General features: G+C 42.0%; 1 long non-coding RNA gene across 1 annotated transcript; it reads left to right on the plus strand.

The window, feature by feature from the left end:
* The first annotated feature begins 21,259 nt into the window (after window positions 1-21,259).
* Window positions 21,260-21,997, plus strand: LOC141111121 (uncharacterized). Its single transcript, XR_012236389.1, has 3 exons — window positions 21,260-21,397; window positions 21,590-21,775; window positions 21,859-21,997. It is a non-coding gene; the product is annotated as an uncharacterized lncRNA (long non-coding RNA).
* Window positions 21,998-22,080: the final 83 nt, after the last annotated feature.

Below are 22,080 nucleotides of genomic sequence, written 5' to 3' on the forward strand. Positions count from 1 at the left end.
ACAATTAAATATCTGAAAAGTGTGCTGTGCATTGTATTCAGCCCCCCTAAGTCAATACTTTGTAGAACCACCTTTTGCTGCAATTACAGCTGTAAGTCCTTTTGGGTATGTCTCTACCAGCTTTTCACATCCAAAGAGTGACATTTTTGCCCATTCTTCATTGCAAAATAACTCAAGCTCTGTCAGATTGTATGGAAAGCATCTGTGAACAGCAATTTTCAATCTCCACCCCAGTCTCAAGTCTTTTGCAGACTCTAAAAGGTTTTCTTCTTCTAAGCTTGCCCTGTATTTGGCTCCATCCATCTTTCCATCAACTCTGACCAGCTTCCCTGCCCCTGCTGAAGAAAAGCATCCCCAGAATATGATGCTGCCACCACCATGTTTCACAGTGGGGATTATGTGTTCAGGGTGATATGCAGTGTTAGTTTTCCGCTACACATAGCATTTTGGTTTTAGGCCAAAAAGTTAAATTTGACCTGAATCTGACCAGAGCACCTTCTTCTACATGTTTGCTGTGTCCTCCACATGGTTTCTTGCAAACTGCAAATGGGACTTCTTATGGCTTTCTTTCAACAATAGCTTCCTTCTTGCCACTCTTCCATAAAGGCCAGATTTGTGGAGTGCACGACTAATAATTGTCCTGTGGACAGATTCTCCCACCTGAGCTTTGGATCTCTGCAGCTCCTCCAGAGTTACCATGGGCCTCTTGGCTGTTTCTCTGATTAATGCTCTCCTTGCCTGGCCTGTCAGTTTAGGTGGACGGCCATGTCTTGGTAGGTTGGCAGTTGTGCCATACTTTTTCCATTTTCGGATGGTGGATTGAACAGTGCTCCGTGAGATGTTCAAAGCTTGGGATATTTTTATATAACCTAACCCTGCTTTAAACTTTTCTACAACTTTATCCCTGACCTGTCTGGCGTGTTCCTTGGCCTTCATAATGCTGTTTTTTCACTAAGGTTCTCTAACAAACCTCTGAGGGCTTCACAGAATAGCTGTATTTATACTGAGATTAAATTACACACAGGTGGACTCTATTTATTACTAATTAGGTGACCTTTGAAGGCAATTGGTTCCACTAGATTTTAGTTAGGGGGATCAGAGTAAAGGGGGCTCAATACAAATGCACAGCACACTTTTCAGATATTTATTTAGAAAAAATGTACATTTACGTTTTTGGTAACATGACAAAATGTGGAAAATTTCAAGGGGTATGAATACTTTTTCAGGGTACTGTACCAAGCAATGTGTAGTAACTAGGGATGAGCTTTATGTTTGGGTTGAACACGAGTTCGACTCGAACATCAGGTGTTCGCCCGTTCGTCAAAAAAGAAGAGATCGCAGTGCATTGCTGTATGATGATTGGCCAAAGCATGCACCATGACCTGCAAAGGGGAAGCTGCACTAAATAAATTGACCTATGAGGCAATACCTATTAAGAATATGCACTCACAATATAAAAGTGATATATGAAAAACAAATGTGATAATAATTGATACGTGAAAAAACACTATACAAAAAAATATATATATACAAATACACTGCCACAAAGAATATAAAAAATGTACCAGTGAGAAACCCAACATATAGTGGGTGTTAACCTAATATTGTGGCAATATGACTGAAATGTGAGAAAATACAAAATGATACATATATGGTAAAAATTACCAATTGGTTAGTGACAATAGTGAGTACTACACCAGAAAAATTTTAACCCCTTCCTGCCGAGCGTATGCAGATGTGCGCACTCGGCTTTCGGGGGTTATACCGGGATGATGCCCGCAGCTGCAGGCATCATCCCAGTACCTCCGGCGGCTAGTGACAGTCTGGAACGAAGCCGTGAGCGGCTTCGTTCCAGCCTCCTAACTGTAAACACGAAAGCGACGTCATGACGTCACTTCCCATTTACTCGGCTGCCAATGGCGCCGGTTTAAAAAAAATATACAGTATTCAGAATCTGAATACTTTGAAGTGCAAAGGAGGCAACTTTTAGACCCCCGATCCCTCCAAAAAGAGTACCTGTCACCACCTATTATTGTCACAAGGGATGTTTACATCCCTTGTGACAGCAATATAAGTGATCTTTTTTTTTTTAAACACAATTTATTAATATAAAAATAAATAAGAAAAAAAAATGTTTTTAAAGCACCCCCATCCTCGAGAGCTCGCGCAGCAAAGAAAACACGCCCTACATATGTAAATGGTGTTTAAATCACACATGTGAGATATCGCTGCGGTGTAACATCATCTTTCACATTATACAAAAAAAATTGGGCTAGCTTTACTGTGTGGCTTTTTTAAAATTCATGAAAGTGTCCCTTTTCCCAAAAAGTTGCGTTTAAAACACAGCTGCACAAATACCGCGTGATATAAAATATTGCAACAATCGCCATTTTATTCTCTAGATTCTCTGCTAAAAATATATATATAATGTTTGGGGGCTCTAAGTAATTTTCTAGCAAAAAATACGGATTTTAACTTGTAAACACCAAATGTCAAAAATAGGCTTAGTCATGAAAGGGTTAGTTATTGAATAATAAAATGGATGATGAAAATTAGTCCATATGTGATGATAGTGACCATAAAAACAAATCAAAAAATATATATCAGAAGAAGTCCATACAAAATAATTGTTGACTCATCCAGGGTGACACAAAACCAGGTACCCCAAGAAAACATGAAAAAATAGGAAATGCCTCCACCTCAGCACACACTGCCGCTTACCAGATCACTATGGTCCCTTATTACAGGGGACCACAGAGCGCAGATGGCTTATAACCCAGGATCTCTGTGGAATACACTGGACTCCTTAGCCTCGGCGGTGATGATCCTCACACGAATCAGACACGGTTAATGGCTCCCCAATAGAACAACAAAGGCTCGCATAGTATAAAACCTTCACATTTATTAAACTTCAAGAGACAAATGGACACCTACAGTTAAGTAGAGTGAAAGCAGCATTAAAAGAATCAAGCAGACTGGCTCTCGAAAAACAGCCTGTTGCTTCCGGGACTAAGTGTAACTTGTGGTGGCGTCAGAACATCGCTCCTCCCTATGCGTTTTGTCACTCCAAAGGACGTCGTCACGGGGCTGCATGCTTTGGCCAATCCCAGCGCCCTCAGCTAAGCGAGCCATAATTGGCCAAAGGCATGGTGCCTTTGGCCAATTATGGCTCAGGGGGTCTAAGTCCATGCCCCCCACTTTATAAGGCTGCCTGCACATTGGCCCTGTGTAGTGTGTTGTTGGCGTGGACAGAGAGAGAGTGTGATTTAGATTGAGCATGCAGGCAGGTTATTCAGTTAGCTGCAGTGTATTTAAAATATATATACAGTCAGTCTCGTATATATATATATAATATATATATATATATATATATATATATATATATATATATATATATATATATATATATATACTCTGCATCCAGTGTAGCTATATCTGACTGCAGGCCAGTCCTGGTGTACTTTTTCTAATATACTTCAGGCAGGCAGGTTATTTAGTTAGCTGCAGTGTAATATATATATATATATATATATATATATATATATATATATATATATATATATATATACACAGTCAGTCTTATAATATACTTCTGGTGGTGTACACAGTACCTTGCACCCATAGTGCAGTTGCTACTACTTTTCTGGTGGTGTACACAGTACACAATACAGTGCACCCATAGTTGTTATTACACTTCTGTTGGTGTACATAGTACCGTGCACCCATAGTGCAGTTGCTACTACTTTTCTGGCAGTGTGCACAGTACACAATGCAGTGCACCCATAGTTGCTATTACACTTCTGGTGGTCTACACAGTACCATGCACCCATAGTGCAGTTGCTACTACTGTTCTGGTGGTGTACACAGTACACAATACAGTGCACCCATAGCTGCTATTAGACTGCTGGTGGTGTACACAATACCATGCACCCCTAGTGCAGTTGCTACTACTTTTCTGGTGGTGTACACAGTACACAATACAATGCACCCATAGTTGTTATTACACTTCTAGTGGTGTACACAGTACCGTGCACCCATAGTGCAGTTGCTACTACTTTTCTGATGGTGTACACAGTACACACTACAGTGTAGTGTGGTTTTGCTAAACAAAATTTACAGCATGTCCGGAAGGCCACCAAGGAGAGGCAGATGCTCACAGGCCACTAAAAGGGCAAGCAGGCTCTGTGTCTACAGTCAACAGTGCTGGTCGTGGACACGGTGCATCCTCAGCATGTGGTCGTGGGGCATGCTTGTCCCTTTTTTTCTGCAGCTGGCCGTGTTATTGAGCCATAACATGCAGAAGAGTTGGTGGAATGGATAACAAAGCAGTCCTCATCCTCCTCATCCTCTGTCACCCAGGCTCAGAGTAGTTTGCCTGCCAATGCAGCTGCCAAAGCGGCCTATTCCATGGGCTCCATGTCAACAGTCACTCCTTTCCTAGCCCCACCATCATGCACGGAGAAGTCCCCTGAACTATTTGACCACAGTGTTGGGTACATGCTGCAGGAGGATGCGCAGCGATTTGAAGGCTCCGATGATCGTACCCAGGTTGAGGAAGGGAGTAACGTGAGCCTAGAAAGAGGGGGTGCCCAAGAAGGACAAGAAACTGGCAGTCATGTTCCCCCAGCTGCAGCATACTGCCAAGTTTGCTCCAGTGACGAGGAGGGAGGGGAGGATGAGGTCACTGACTCTACTTGGGTGCCTGATAGAAGAGAGGAGGAGCAGGAGGCACATCTCCAATGAGGCAGGATGCCCTCCAGGGGGCAGCTTAAGGGCAGCCACCCTATTGCATCATACTGCAGAACTAAGCAGGTGCAGGGCGCTGCTGACTCCCCGCATATTTTTAACGTTTTTTGGTGTGGGTCTTTTTTGACACGTGTGCAGCAAATCTCACTGTTGCTGCTTGCAACATATGTCTGAAGCGTATTAAGCATGGCCAAAACAACAGCCGATTGGGCACCACGTGCTTGACCAGACATATGACGACATTTCCCTACCCCAGTTGCTAAACCGTCGAAAGAAATTCGGTCCCAGCCATCCACATGCTCAGCATCTGAATGCTAGCTTGGCCAAATTGCTAGCACTGCAACTGCTGCCTTTTCAGCTGGAAAACTCTACCCCCATTCGTGAATTTGTGGAATGTGCGGTACCTCAGTGGCAGGTTCCCAAACGCCATTTCTTTTCACGGAAGGCCATTCCGGCTCTCTACCAGCATGTGAAAGGCAATGTCTTGGCCTCGTTGGACAGGGCGGTCAGCAGTAAGGTGCATATTACCACTGACTCATGGTCCAGCAGGCATGGACAGGGATGTTACCTTTCTTTCACGGCTCACTGGGTAACTCTGCTGGCAGCTGGGAAGGATGCAGGACAGGGTTCAGTATTGTTGGAGCTTGTTCCGCCTCCACGCCTCCAAAATGCTAGTGATGATTCTGCCACAGCTCTCTCCTCCACCCCCTCCTCCCCCTCCTCTTCTTCTTCCTCTGTCCACTGAACCAGCGGTGCTCCGTAGGCGTTCAAGGGGCTACACAAGCACTCAGGCAAAAAGATGCCATGCGGTGCTTAAGTTGGTCTGCTTAGGGGACAGGAGCCACACTGGGGCAGAGATTCTGTCAGCTCTGCAGGGGCAGGCTCAGAGGTGGTTGACGCCACGCCAGCTTTAGCCAGGAATGGTTGTATGCGTTAATGGCACCAACCTCTTCTCTGCCCTCCGACAGGGACACTTGACCCATGTTCCCTGTTTGGCTCACATCCTGAATTTGGTGGTGCAGCGGTTCTTGAGCAGGTACCCGGGCTTACAGGATCTCCTGGGCAGGCCAGGAAAGTCTGTGGTCATTTCTGACGGTCATATAATGTCAGTGCTCAGCTGGCTGACCTTCAAAGGGAATGCAACCTGCCCAAAAACCGCCTCATTTGTGACATGCCCACCAGGTGGAACTCAATGTTGGCAATGCTGTAGTGGCTGCACATGTGGCAGAGGGCCATCAATGAGTACCTGTGTGAGTATGGCACCAGGACAGGGTCAGGGGAGCTTGGCTTTTTTTCGCCACGCCAGTGTCTACTGATCAAGTATGCATTCGCTGTCCTGTCACCATTTGAGGAGGCCCATTTTAGTGACCCAGCGGACTCAGGATCGAATGCCTCTGCAAACTTACGCTGCATGGCCTCCCTGATCCTGCAAAGCCTGCGAAAGGACCCTAGGATTCGTGGTATCAAAGAGAGGGATCATTTCTGGCTGGAAACCCTATTTGATCCACGTTACAAGGGTAAGGTTGCAGAACTTATCCAGCCTTCGCAGAGGGAGCAGAGGATGAAATATCTTCGGAAGGCCTTGCAGAAAGGTTTGTGCAATGTGTTTCCAGAGCCTGGGAGGTTACAATTTCCTGGTGCTGAACAACTTGTTGCTGAAGCTTTGTTCAGTCACAGAAAGAGCGGTGGAGAAGGTGGCCGGCTGACCGATGCCTTCAGACAATTCTTCAGTCCTCAGCGCCAAGGTCTGATTGGTTCCAGCAACCATCGCCAGCATTTGAATTACATGGTGCAGGGATATCTGTAACCAATTGATTTTTCTATGGATGTGAGATCCCTTGAAGACTGCCTATGCTGAGTGACTATCCTATTATGCTGAGTGACTATCCTATTCCTCCTCAATCTTGATGATGATAGCTTCTAAGAATATTTTTGGTTCAGGGCACCACCACCACTGCCTAAGACCCAATTCTTCTGCCCCTGTTTAACAGGGGAGCGTAATTACAATTTTTATATCTAATATTTCACAGCAGGGCCCGTCCCTGCGCTCAGCAAGAGTATCTGTGAGGCTTTACAGTGGTGTGCCACCACCACCACTGCCTAAGGCCCAATTTTTCTGCCCCTGTTTAACAGAGGCATGTAATTACAATTTGCTCTAATATTTCACAGCAGGGCTCGTTCCTACACTCAACAAGAGAATCTGTGATGGGTTACAGTGTTGTGGCACCACCACCACTGCCTAAGGCCCAATTTTTCTGTCCCTGTTTAAAAGGTGTGCGTAATTACAATTTTTGATTTAATATTTCACAGCAGAGCCCGTTCCTGCGCTCAACAAGAGTATCTGTGAGGCTTTACAGTGTTGTGTCACCACCACCACCACCGCCTAAGGCCCAATTTTTCTGCCCCTGTTTTACAGGGGCGTGTAATTACAATTTTTGATCTAATATTTCACAGCAGGGCTTGTTCCTGTGCTCAACAAGAGAATCTGTGAAGGGTTACAGTGTTGTGGCACCACCACCACTGCCTAAGACCCAATTTTCTGCCCCTGTTTAACAGGGGCGTGTAATCACAATTTTTGATCTAACATTTCACAGCAGGGCCTGTTCCTGTGCCCACCAAGAGTAACTGCGAGGGCTTACAGTTAGGGGCGTAACTAGAAATCACAGGGCCCCATACAACATGTTGTATGGGCCCCCCACTGCCTTCGGGGCCCCCCTGCCAACAGCTCCCCACAAAAAAATGGCGGGGCTTAAATAGTGGGTATGGCTTAAAGGGTGTGTTTCAAAGGGGGTGTGGTTTGAGTCTGAGATGAAGAAAGAAAGAAAGAAAGAAAGAAAGAAAGAAAGAAAGAAAGAAAGAAAGAAAGAAAGAAAGAAAGAAAGAAAGAAAGAAAGAAAGAAAGAAAGAAAGAAAGAAAGATGGAGGGACAACAGGTCCTACACCACAGTATCAATATATGTATTCCAGAAAATTTAACAATCAACAGATAAAGATACTCCAAACACCTGGTGTTAGCGCTTCAATCATCAGGGCACCATGGTTGTTGAGGTGTCAGGATGATTTCTATTATTACATTGTAATATAAAATGAAATAGTTCAACTCACCATAATGCAGAATCAGTGGGAGCCCCGAGTGTGTCACTTGCCACGTCACCTGCCACCAGATGCCATCAGGTGTTCCCAGCAGAGTCCATCCTTATGTCAGGCATTCCCAGCAGAATCCATCCTTACATCAGGTGTCCCCAGTAGAGTCCCTCTGACACCTCGTATGTGAGCCTGACGTGCAGAGGGAGACCTCTCGTACAGCCCTGGTTCCCAGATCACTGGAGTTGAGGACAGTGACCGTAGGTGCACAGTGGGGTATGAGTGCCTGGTGGATTCTCTGGAACCGAAGATGATGTCCGCTGGGAGGCACTGAAACTGGCTGGAGTGCCGGGTGCAGGTAAGCTGGATGCAGGTCAGCAGGGTGCAGGTAAGCCAGATGCAGGTGAGCTGGATGCAGGTCAGCAGGCTGCAGGTAAGCTGGATGCAGGTCAGCAGGGTGCAGGTAAGCCGGATGCAGGTCAGCTGAATGTAGGTGAGCTGGATGCAGGTGCGCCAAGAAGCAGCAAACGACATGAGTGTGCACAGCAGGCAGAAGCAAGGTCAGACAAGCCGGGTCATACACAGCGGATCAGACCAACAGGATCGGCAGGCAAGGAATGGTCAAGTTCAGGCTGGTTCTGGTAGCAGGAGATCAGGCAGGCAAGCAAACAGGATCAGGGTCAATGGAGAGCCAAGGTTCAGGATTGGAGACAGCAGCGTAGTCAGAGAGCCAGGTCAGAAGGTGATCAGATGCAGATTACAGGAACAGGAAACAGGTGAAGCTGCAGATCAAACAGCAAGAGCTGAATGGTGGAAGCCCCTCTTAAAGGCCACTGGGCACCAAAGCCGCGTTACTGTGCGTGTGCGCACGATCTCTGTGATCAGCGCACGCCTGTTCATTACTGGGGACCTGTTGGCGGGAATGCGCCTGAGCCCTGTTGCAGTTCTGGAAGTAGTGTGTCCATGACACCCTCCTTACATCAGGTGCCCCCAGTAGAGTCCCTCCTTACATCAGGTGCCCCCAGTAGAGTCCCTCCTTACATCAGGTGCCCCCAGTAGAGTCCCTCCTTACATCAGGCATTCCCAGTAGGGTCCCTCCTTACATCAGTTGCCCCCAGTAGAGTCCCTCCTTACATGAGGTGCCCCCATTAGAATTCCTCCTTACATTAGGTATTCCCAGTAGAGTCCCTTCTTACATCAGCTGTCCCCAGTTACCAGTGGCGTCACTAGGGTTGGTGTCACCTGGTGAGGAAAAACATGGCGTTACCCCCCTCCCCCCATAGTCCTCCCTCAGTACAGACCCTCCTCCATCAGTATAGACCCTCCTCCATCAGTACAGACCCTCCTGGACAAACCAGCCCCATCTGTACAGACCCCCCAGGACAACTCAACCCCCTACATCTATACAGACCCCCTCCAGGAGTACAAAACCCCCAGGACAATTCTCCCCCCCAGGAGTACAGACCCCCCCAGGAAAATTCATCCCCCAGGAGTACAGACCCCCCAGGACAATTCACCCCCCCAGGAGTACAGACCCCCCCAGGGCAATTGACCCCCCCAAGAGTACAGACCCCCCAGGACAATTGACCCCCCTAGGGGTACAGACCCCCCAGGAAATTGACCCCCCCAGGAGTACAGACCCCCCAGGAGTTCACCCCCCCAGGAGTACAGACCCCCCAGGACAATTCACCCCCCAGGAGTACAGACCCCCCCAGGACAATTCACCCCCCAGGAGTACAGACCCCCAGGACAATTCACCCCCCAGGAGTACAGAACCCCCCAGGAGAATTTACCCCCCCAGGAGTACAGACCCCCCCAGGACAATTCACCCCCCAGGAGTACCGCCCCCCATACATGCACCTGGGCGTGCAGCTGCCCGGAGAGTTACTTGCTCAGACTGTCACTGACTCCCTGGGTGGCACAATGTAATAGGAGGCAGCCAGTGAGAGAGATAGCTGAGTCTCAGTCAGACAGGGATAGCGCGGCATCGGGATCCAGGACTCTCCATCGGGCCTCGGTGCCGCTCAGGACTCACTGTGCTCGTCTCCGTGCCTTTTACAGAACCAGGAGGCAAAACCTGGGTGGCAAGAAAGCAGCCAATAGAAATGGAACTTCATTTCTTTTGCAGCCACTTTCATTGCCACCCGGGCTTCGCCTCTTGGTTCTTCCTTAACAGGTCTTCTGTAAAATGGCGACGGAGACAAAAATGACCAGTGCCACGGACCTCTAGCGGCGGCAAAGAAAAAAAAAAAGTTAGCAAGTACAGTATGCATTCCTCATCCTCCCTGGGCCTCACTCGGCTGTGGGCCCCATAGCTCCCGCGTGGGTCGCAATGGAGGTAGTTCCGCCACTGCTTACAGTGTTGTGGCACCACCACCAAAGGCCCAAATTTTCTGCTCCTGTTTAACAGGGGCATGTAATTACAATTCTTGATATAATATTTCACAGCAGGGCCCTTTCCAGCGCCCACCAAGAGTAACTGTGAGGGCTTACAGTGTTCTGGTACCACCAAAACCTAGGCCCAATTTTCCGCAGAGTATATAGGGCAGGCCTTATAGTATATACAGGCGGTCCCCTATTTTCAAACTTCCGACTTACAAACGACTCCTACTTACAAAGGGAGGGAAACAACAGGAAGGAGGAAATCTACCCCTAGGAAGAGAAATTCTCTCTATACACTTAAAAAATGCACCTGTTACAAATTACAAATAGATTCAACTTAAGAACAAACCTACAGTCCCTGTTTTGTTTGTAACCCGGGGACCGCCTGTATACTGATGTTCAGAGTATATAGGGCCTGGGGGCCCCATGCCTTATTTTTTTTTGTTTGGGTGAGGGGTTCCCCTTAATATCCATACCAAAGGGCCTGGTAATGGGCTGGGGGGGGGGGGACCCATGCTGTTTCTCTCAATGATTTTCATCTACATTGCCGGGACCCGACAATACATTACAGCTGCAAGCAGTTTTAAATGACTTTTATTCATTTAGAAATGTCATTTTGCTGCAGGGACTGTTCTAAACACGGGAAAAATGTGGCACTTTACAGGCATACTATGGTCAAACCCCCCCCCCCCCCAGGCACTATATTTAAAGGAATATTTCACTTTTATTGTTTTAGTTTAAGCATTATTAAAATCACTGCTCGCAAAAAAATGGCCGCTTTTAAAACTGTACCCTGGGGCAGGACCCGGGTCCCCAAACACTTTTTATGACAATAACTTGCATATTAGCCTTTAAAATTAGCACTTTTGATTTTTCATGTTTCATTGTGTTTAGCTGGTTAGTGGGAATGGAGGAGGAGGAGGGAGGGAGTGGGCTGCCATTTAGAACTGTGTATACGCCCACATGTGTGACTCTATAGTCACTTGGGGTATTTAGATGTGATAGGGAGGAAATGCTCAGTCATAGAAACTCACTGAAAACTGAGCATGTGCCGAGTTGCCACCACAGCTGCAAAATCCCTAGCTGAATTGGGGACACGAACAGAAGGTGGAGATAGAGAGCAGCAGGATCAATCTTTTTTTGCAGAATACAGAAAACAAATAATAGTAATTACCTTTTCTTTTTAATCTGCAGCATTTATAGTTTTCCAAAACAGTCCAAAAAAATCAGTACAATATGGCAACCTATATTATTACATTATATAAATTGATGTTCCTCTTACTAAATTTGGCAAATCATTGAGACATATACATCTATGTTTACAGCTGATACCCATCAAGCTACATACTGAGACAATAGGACCATTCACCTTCACTTATGCCATGTCTGCCGCCTGGCATCCCCCCTGGGGGTACCCATGTCCATCTTCTCCCCCTCAGCTCCCATGCCATACGCAGGCTGCTGCCGTCCATTTGGGGGTTTCAGCGATGAAAACTCTGGTTTTGTTCATTGGTAAGTATTGGGCCGTTTTGCTCTGGCCCATTCTGCCATTGTTCTTACATTTACCACTGTGACACATCTTTTTGTCTATTTAGATACATCTCATCCGCATCCACCCCTGATGAGCGAGCAATGATCTCGCGAAACGCGCGTCGGGTTTTCTGATGCGTGCATTTGTATATACTGCATTGTATAACGTTTCAGTGTGTGTGAATGCGCTACCCCTATAGTAACCACCACTTGTTCTCTTCCTACTAATCCGAAAGAATCACTTACATAAAATAGAATACAAAATCATATGCATAATCTTATAACAAACAAAAAAATATAACCATATATTGTCCAGTACATAAAAAATCCTTCAAGCGTGCTGCCAAAAAAAGTCCTTTAGTAATTAATTGTGACTGGCGTGCTCCTATGTTCCTTCAGTGATCATATGTGACTAAGTGAAAAACCTCCACCATTCAGATTGGCCACTCACCAGATGTTTAATAAAGATGAGCCTTTGGTTCATTCAAGGGATAACCACTCCACCTATGTAACTCTCCTCACCGGCTAAACTCGGACTCCAATGTTCCTCATTGGAGAGCATAAGGGATAAAAAACGATCATAGCGCAATATGCTTGAACTATTTATTTAAAATTACAGGAAAAGTATCAACTCACATTTAAAAGTGCCCTCGAGCTGGCACAAAGCTTATCCAGCAGTTATGGACGGGTACTGGGCAGCTTGGCAGCCGTAGCATGGGGAATGAAGAACCTATCAGGTCTGAAATTAAAACAAAGAAGGTTCATACTGGAGGGACTAAGGATGGCTATGGGGAACAATTTTTTCTGGTATGATCATAACTATTATAGACAGATTAAGGGAGTGGGAATGGGCAACAAGTATGCACCGAGTGTGGCCAACATCTTCCTAAGTAAATGGGAGGAGGAAGAAATCTTCGGGGGATGCTGGCCACACTTGCTGTTATACAAACGCTTTATTGATGACATCCTGATAGTGTGGAAGGGAAGCCAAGAACAACTGGAAGCATTCATTCAACATATCGGCCACAATAAATATGATATCAAATTTACAGCCACAGTACATCAGCAAAAGATTAATTTTTTGGACCTAGAAATCTATAAAAATAAGAATAAACTTGGGACTAGGACACATTTCAAAGAAACGGATCGAAATGGATACATACCGATGGGGAGCTGTCACCACCCCCATTGGAAAAAAGCAATCCCAAAAAGCCAGTTTATCAGGATAAGACGAAATTGTGATCAAATAGAGGATTATTTCCAGCAGACCGATATCTTAATAGAGAGATTTATGGACAAGGGGTACAAAAGAGAGACACTGGAGGAAACTCGCCTGAAAATAGCCAATATGGATAGGGAGTCAACATTAATTAACAAAACCAGAAGCCAAAACCAGAATGACAAAATACCATTTATAACAGGATTCAGTAAACAATACAGAACATTAGAAAACATCATAAAGAAATATTGGCCCATAATTAGTAATGATCCACAATTAAGTAAGGTCCTACCAAAGAAACCAACATTCGTATATAGGAGAGCAAGGAGTATCCGTGACAAAATAGTCAAAAATGTACCAGACCCCCCTAAAACTATGGCAACTTTTTTCGATCAGGAAGGTTTTTTTAGATGTGGGAAATGCAAGGCGTGCAAATCCACTAACAAAAGAGATAGAAAGATAACGAATTTCAGGTCAAGGAGTAATGGGCTAACCTATAAAATTGATAAACTTATAACATGTTGTAGCACTCATGTAACCTACGTACTGGAGTGCAGTTGTGGACTGCAGTACGTGGGCAGAACGACCAGAGCCCTATCAGTGAGAATAGGAGAACATGTCAGAAACATCAAAAAAGGATTCAAACACCACAGTGTATCCAAACATTTCAGGGATGTGCACGGTAGGAACCCCCAACATTTAAAGTTCTATGGAATAGATAGAATAGAAAAAAACTGGAGAAACAACAACAGGAGAAGGGAGGTGTCTAGAAATGAAACTCATTGGATATACAAAATGGACACAATGAGGCCAAAGGGGTTGAACGTGGAACTTGACATCAACTGCTATTTGGAAAATTATTAGGATATCCATTTTTCATTTTTCATTTTTTATTATTATTTTTTATTTTTTATTTTTTATTTTTTATTTTTAATCTTATTTTTTATTTTTTATTTTTTATTTTTATTTCTATTATTATTTTTATTTTCATTTTTTATTTTTTATTTTTAATTTTAATTTTATTTTTATTTTTATTTTTATTTTTATTTTCATTTTTATTTTTATTATTTTTATTTTATTTTATTTTATTTAATATTTTTTTATTTCTTATTTCTTATTTTTATTTTTATTTTTATATTTATATTTTTATTTATATTTATCTTTTATTTTTTATTTTTTTATAATTTATTTTTTATTTCTATTTTTATTTCATTATGATTTTATTTGTATTATTTTGTTATTTTATTTTATTATTATTTATATATTTTTAATTTTACTTTCATAGTATTTTTTGATTTTTTGATTTCTGTATGGTTAGAACCACTATAAACGTGATGAAATAAAGGAAAATAGGGGTTGTATGTATATTTTAAGTTAATTTTTAAATAACAACAAAAAAGTTTTTTGCTGTCCCATATTGCTGATGGATCAATATTTAGAGCGGAATGGGTAAAATATACAAAATGTTTTATATAGGTGTGATGTGTTTAAGGATTTGTAAAAAGCCTCTCCAGCAGGTATAGATGGGTCATAATTTAGACCACAAAGATATCCAAATATTTAATTTAAGTAAAGATAGTAAAGGGATAATTGTTATGTATATTTAGGATATATAGAATGGGCTAAACCCTTAGTTAAAATGGCGATATAAGGAAGGAAGTCACAGATGGGAATGTTACCTTAGTTAAAATGGCGGAACATCTACTTCCGGCCGCACGCAATATAAATAGAACGTGAACCAATCATACGGCAGCTTCCTGATGACGCATTCTATGATGCGAAACGCGTAGAGGCTGCTGGGAGTTTTTTCACATCAGGTGACCGGACGTGAACGGGAACGAGGCTTGGAGCGCAAGCCGAGCGTGGAGGCCGCAATACAACACCAGGCGGACCATGCAAACAGCCCAGTGCCCGTCCATAACTGCTGGATAAGCTTTGTGCCAGCTCGAGGGCACTTTTAAATGTGAGTTGATACTTTTCCTGTAATTTTAAATAAATAGTTCAAGCATATTGCGCTATGATCGTTTTTTATCCCTTATGCTCTCCAATGAGGAACATTGGAGTCCGAGTTTAGCCGGTGAGGAGAGTTACTTAGGTGGAGTGGTTATCCCTTGAATGAACCAAAGGCTCATCTTTATTAAACATCTGGTGAGTGGCCAATCTGAATGGTGGAGGTTTTTCACTTAGTCACATATGATCACTGAAGGAACATAGGAGCACGCCAGTCACAATTAATTACTAAAGGACTTTTTTTGGCAGCACGCTTGAAGGATTTTTTATGTACTGGACAATATATGGTTATATTTTTTTGTTTGTTATAAGATTATGCATATGATTTTGTATTCTATTTTATGTAAGTGATTCTTTCGGATTAGTAGGAAGAGAACAAGTGGTGGTTACTATAGGGGTAGCGCATTCACACACACTGAATCAGTATTTTTAGCCCATCTTAATGAAGGGTTTTTTTTGAAAGCAGCAACCCTGACACATATGGTTAATATAGAAGTGGTTTTTGCGCCGGTGACACACATACACTAAATCACGTTTATATATTTTTATATAATTTTTTTCACGGGCAGCAGAACATGGAGGTTTTCTCATTTCTGGCAAATCGCAAGCTAGACTTGGGTGAACTTTTCCAAAATTATGATAACACCACAGCACTAAATTTGGAACAAAGTTTTAAACACTTGAAGAATGCTATGGACAAACAAATTAGAGTATGGTGGGACATCAACACATTAGACCAGTACAGAGAGGCCAAAATCACCCCAAGAAGGCTCAGATGGGACTTGGGCCCTAATGATGGGATAATAGATGAAAATCTATCTAGGAGTTGGTTTGATTTTTTCAATAGTTGCGAAAACAAATTATTAGATATTATAATTGAAAGAAGACGAATCAAGCTAAAAAAGATAGAATCCACCATTAGCAACATCAAGGACAACATGTTACCACATGTAGAAACAAATGAGTATAAAACTAGGGCGGCTAAACTACAAGAGTTTTTGACTAAATTGGACAATGAAGTAAAAAATAAAAAGGTTAAAAAATATCAAAGGGACAAAAAAGATTATTTGGAGGGAAAAGTGTACAGATGGCAGGAGGAGGAAACAACCACTAACTCTGCGAACTCGTCCCTTGATGAGGAGATGGACATCAGGGACGTGATTGCAGATACAGGAAGGAATAGAACACCAGGTACACCCATCGCCAATTTAACAAAAAAAGACACTAGGACATTAGTACAAACCCCAAATGACAACAAAAAGAAGGGGAACACCCAAAAACCCGACCAAGGAACTAATAATGTAAATGCAACCCCCTACCAACCCCCTATGGGACAGTACCCCAGACCCTGGAGAGGAGGGTACAGAGGGAGGGGTAGGGGATACTACAATTATGGCCCACATTACGGCCCACCTATGTGGCAGGGGGAATGGCGGGATTGGAGGGAACCCTACAAACCACCCATGCCAGTATTCCAAACCAGCAGGGGGGGCTGGAACAGGAACCCCCAAGAAACTGGAGGAAGTGTAAACCAAAGAGAAAAAGAGGCTGTAGAGGGGGAGGCAAAAAGGAAAAGAGAAAATTAGGGGAGGGCATTTTTAACCTAACAGACATAACATTTACCCATGAGGAATTGTTAGTACTGGATAGCGGCATAAAATATGCACCTAATGCGACTTTCAACCAATTTGAAGCATTCATTGACTTACAAAAGTTTGTTAGAAAATTAAATTTAAAAAAACATTTCTTAGAAAAAGGAGAACCCCAATACCAATTAAATGAAACAGAATACACACATAGTCAGTTGAGGAACAGATCCACGTTCAACCCCAGGACCAACACTAACCAACACATAGAAGTATTTAAAAGATTAGTAGAGAAGGAAATGAGAAACATTAAACCGGAGAAGTGCAATAAAGATAGAATATGGCAAGGCCTAAAAAAAAAAAAAAAAAAAAAAAAAAAAAACTGGAAAAAAGAAAAAACATAGTAATTCGGCCAGCGGATAAGGGGGGAGGGGTAGTGGTCCTAACCAAACAGGATTACTATACAGAGTTGGAAAGACTAGTTAAAGATATTAGCACATATCAACCCCTGAAAAAGAATCCCAATAGAGAACTGAAAAAGAAATTGAAAGAATATCTGAACAAGGGCATAGCTGATAATATCATCAACAAAAAAGAAGGCAGGTATTTGTCAACGGAGGCACCAAGGATACCAGTAATATATCAGGTCCCTAAGATTCACAAAAACAAAACTAGACCACCAGGGAGACCCATAATTAGCGGCATCGAATCAGTATATTCTAGATTGGGGGAATATTTGGATATATTCCTCCAACCAATAGCAGGAGAGGGAAAGGCATTCCTCAAGGATAGCAAAGATGTAATCAACAATTTAAAGGACATACAGGTGGATGACTCTACATTACTGGTAACAATGGATGTGGAGTCGCTGTATACCAACATAAAACAATCAGACGCCTTGGCAGCCGTAGCATGGGGAATGAAGAACCTATCAGGTCTGAAATTAAAACAAAGAAGGTTCATACTGGAGGGACTAAGGATGGCTATGGGGAACAATTTTTTCTGGTATGATCATAACTATTATAGACAGATTAAGGGAGTGGGAATGGGCAACAAGTATGCACCGAGTGTGGCCAACATCTTCCTAAGTAAATGGGAGGAGGAAGAAATCTTCGGGGGATGCTGGCCACACTTGCTGTTATACAAACGCTTTATTGATGACATCCTGATAGTGTGGAAGGGAAGCCAAGAACAACTGGAAGCATTCATTCAACATATCGGCCACAATAAATATGATATCAAATTTACAGCCACAGTACATCAGCAAAAGATTAATTTTTTGGACCTAGAAATCTATAAAAATAAGAATAAACTTGGGACTAGGACACATTTCAAAGAAACGGATCGAAATGGATACATACCGATGGGGAGCTGTCACCACCCCCATTGGAAAAAAGCAATCCCAAAAAGCCAGTTTATCAGGATAAGACGAAATTGTGATCAAATAGAGGATTATTTCCAGCAGACCGATATCTTAATAGAGAGATTTATGGACAAGGGGTACAAAAGAGAGACACTGGAGGAAACTCGCCTGAAAATAGCCAATATGGATAGGGAGTCAACATTAATTAACAAAACCAGAAGCCAAAACCAGAATGACAAAATACCATTTATAACAGGATTCAGTAAACAATACAGAACATTAGAAAACATCATAAAGAAATATTGGCCCATAATTAGTAATGATCCACAATTAAGTAAGGTCCTACCAAAGAAACCAACATTCGTATATAGGAGAGCAAGGAGTATCCGTGACAAAATAGTCAAAAATGTACCAGACCCCCCTAAAACTATGGCAACTTTTTTCGATCAGGAAGGTTTTTTTAGATGTGGGAAATGCAAGGCGTGCAAATCCACTAACAAAAGAGATAGAAAGATAACGAATTTCAGGTCAAGGAGTAATGGGCTAACCTATAAAATTGATAAACTTATAACATGTTGTAGCACTCATGTAACCTACGTACTGGAGTGCAGTTGTGGACTGCAGTACGTGGGCAGAACGACCAGAGCCCTATCAGTGAGAATAGGAGAACATGTCAGAAACATCAAAAAAGGATTCAAACACCACAGTGTATCCAAACATTTCAGGGATGTGCACGGTAGGAACCCCCAACATTTAAAGTTCTATGGAATAGATAGAATAGAAAAAAACTGGAGAAACAACAACAGGAGAAGGGAGGTGTCTAGAAATGAAACTCATTGGATATACAAAATGGACACAATGAGGCCAAAGGGGTTGAACGTGGAACTTGACATCAACTGCTATTTGGAAAATTATTAGGATATCCATTTTTCATTTTTCATTTTTTATTATTATTTTTTATTTTTTATTTTTTATTTTTTATTTTTAATCTTATTTTTTATTTTTTATTTTTTATTTTTATTTCTATTATTATTTTTATTTTCATTTTTTATTTTTTATTTTTAATTTTAATTTTAATTTTATTTTTATTTTTATTTTCATTTTTATTTTTATTATTTTTATTTTATTTTATTTTATTTAATATTTTTTTATTTCTTATTTCTTATTTTTATTTTTATTTTTATATTTATATTTTTATTTATATTTATTTTTTATTTTTTATTTTTTTATAATTTATTTTTTATTTCTATTTTTATTTCATTATGATTTTATTTGTATTATTTTGTTATTTTATTTTATTATTATTTATATATTTTTAATTTTACTTTCATAGTATTTTTTGATTTTTTGATTTCTGTATGGTTAGAACCACTATAAACGTGATGAAATAAAGGAAAATAGGGGTTGTATGTATATTTTAAGTTAATTTTTAAATAACAACAAAAAAAGTTTTTTGCTGTCCCATATTGCTGATGGATCAATATTTAGAGCGGAATGGGTAAAATATACAAAATGTTTTATATAGGTGTGATGTGTTTAAGGATTTGTAAAAAGCCTCTCCAGCAGGTATAGATGGGTCATAATTTAGACCACAAAGATATCCAAATATTTAATTTAAGTAAAGATAGTAAAGGGATAATTGTTATGTATATTTAGGATATATAGAATGGGCTAAACCCTTAGTTAAAATGGCGATATAAGGAAGTCACAGATGGGAATGTTACCTTAGTTAAAATGGCGGAACATCTACTTCCGGCCGCACGCAATATAAATAGAACGTGAACCAATCATACGGCAGCTTCCTGATGACGCATTCTATGATGCGAAACGCGTAGAGGCTGCTGGGAGTTTTTTCACATCAGGTGACCGGACGTGAACGGGAACGAGGCTTGGAGCGCAAGCCGAGCGTGGAGGCCGCAATACAACACCAGGCGGACCATGCAAACAGCCCAGTACCCGTCCATAACTGCTGGATAAGCTTTGTGCCAGCTCGAGGGCACTTTTAAATGTGAGTTGATACTTTTCCTGTAATTTTAAATAAATAGTTCAAGCATATTGCGCTATGATCGTTTTTTATCCCTTATGCTCTCCAATGAGGAACATTGGAGTCCGAGTTTAGCCGGTGAGGAGAGTTACATAGGTGGAGTGGTTATCCCTTGAATGAACCAAAGGCTCAACTTTATTAAACATCTGGTGAGTGGCCAATCTGAATGGTGGAGGTTTTTCACTTAGTCACATATGATCACTGAAGGAACATAGGAGCACGCCAGTCACAATTAATTACTAAAGGACTTTTTTTGGCAGCACGCTTGAAGGATTTTTTATGTACTGGACAATATATGGTTATATTTTTTTGTTTGTTATAAGATTATGCATATGATTTTGTATTCTATTTTATGTAAGTGATTCTTTCGGATTAGTAGGAAGAGAACAAGTGGTGGTTACTATAGGGGTAGCGCATTCACACACACTGAATCAGTATTTTTAGCCCATCTTAATGAAGGGTTTTTTTTGAAAGCAGCAACCCTGACACATATGGTTAATATAGAAGTGGTTTTTGCGCCGGTGACACACATACACTAAATTGTATAACGTTTGTATCAACTTTATTTATTCTCTTCATTATGTGCAAATCCATTGGCTGAGCTAATATGCTATATTATCCATGTATGTACATTCATTTTAATAAACATTTATAATACTATTACTCTTGTTATTCAGTGGATAACTGTGACCACCTCATTTAAAGTCCCAGGGCGACTCTCTCTTTTTTTGCATATTTATATAGCGATGGAGGTGCATCACTGGTGACTGCAGACCTTTTATTTTTTTGCTTCTATTGAACCTGGGTGGAAGACACCCACTTAGCCCAAAAACTGGCCTGCTGTCACCACTAGCTACTGTTTTCACAAATATATTTCATATATATGTTTTAGCCTTTGACCTCACCTCCAACAGTGGTGGTGTTCTGTGGCCTTTGTGTCCTTTGCTGTCTCCTCTGGCGGTTGGCGGTTTTTGTCTGGCATGGGAGCTGCGATATGCTAAGGGAGATTCTAGTCTCCTGCTGCCCCCCCCCCTCGTCTCACTGCGCATGCGTACTCCCATTGGTAGCTGACACCCTGGGCATAGGCACACCAATCCATCCTCGCATGGCGGTGGGGGCGGAGTGGACCGGACCCCTTCGGGGATATAAGTCAGGGGTGAGACATGGCTGAGATCACTTCCTTTGCTCATCAATACTATGCACACCACAGAGATTTCCATTGCTGTTCTGCTGTTTGCATATCAAGGTAAATACACTCTCTCCACCCTAGCACTCACCTGTTGCTTTATTTGCATTCCCTGTACTTTTTTGTTTCATTTATAACACTGCTTCTCACACAACCTTTTTCCTTTTTTTCTTTCCCAGACAAACACATTTTTTCTGGATTTACTTTCTTACTCATGGTCTCTATGTCTGCTCCATTATTGGATCAGGTTAGTCCACATATGTTTCTATAAAAATAATTGTACAACTTTTGTCTACTTTGCTTTTTTAGTAAAGCTTGACACATATACTTATGCTAGAGTATACATGCTCTCATACAAAAATATTATTACATTATATAACTTGATGTTCATCTTACTAAATTTGGCAAATCATTGAGACATATACATCTATGTTTACAGCTGATATCTATCAAGCTACATACTGAGACAATAGGACCATTCACCTTCACTTATGCCATGTCTGCCGCCTGGCATCCCCCCTGGGGGTACCCATGTCCATCTTCTCCCCCTCAGCTCCCGTGCCATACTCAGGCTGCTGCCGTCCATTTGGGGGTTCAGCGATGGAAACTCTGGTTTCGTTCATTGGTAAGTATTGGGCCGTTTTGCTCTGGCCCATTCTGCCATTGTTCTTACATTTACCACTGTGACACATCTTTTTGTCTATTTAGATACATCTCATCCGCATCCACCCCTGATGAGCGAGCAATGATCTCGCGAAACGCGCGTCGGGCTTTCTGATGCATGCATTTGTATATACTGCATTGTATAACGTTTATATCAACTTTATTTATTCTCTTCATTATGTGCAAATCCATTGGCTGAGCTAATATGCTATATTATCCATGTATGTACATTCATTTTAATAAACATTTATACTACTATTACTCTTG

The sequence above is a fragment of the Aquarana catesbeiana genome, linkage group LG01, assembly GCF_042186555.1.
Source record: "Aquarana catesbeiana isolate 2022-GZ linkage group LG01, ASM4218655v1, whole genome shotgun sequence".
Classification (NCBI taxonomy): Eukaryota; Metazoa; Chordata; class Amphibia; order Anura; family Ranidae; genus Aquarana; species Aquarana catesbeiana.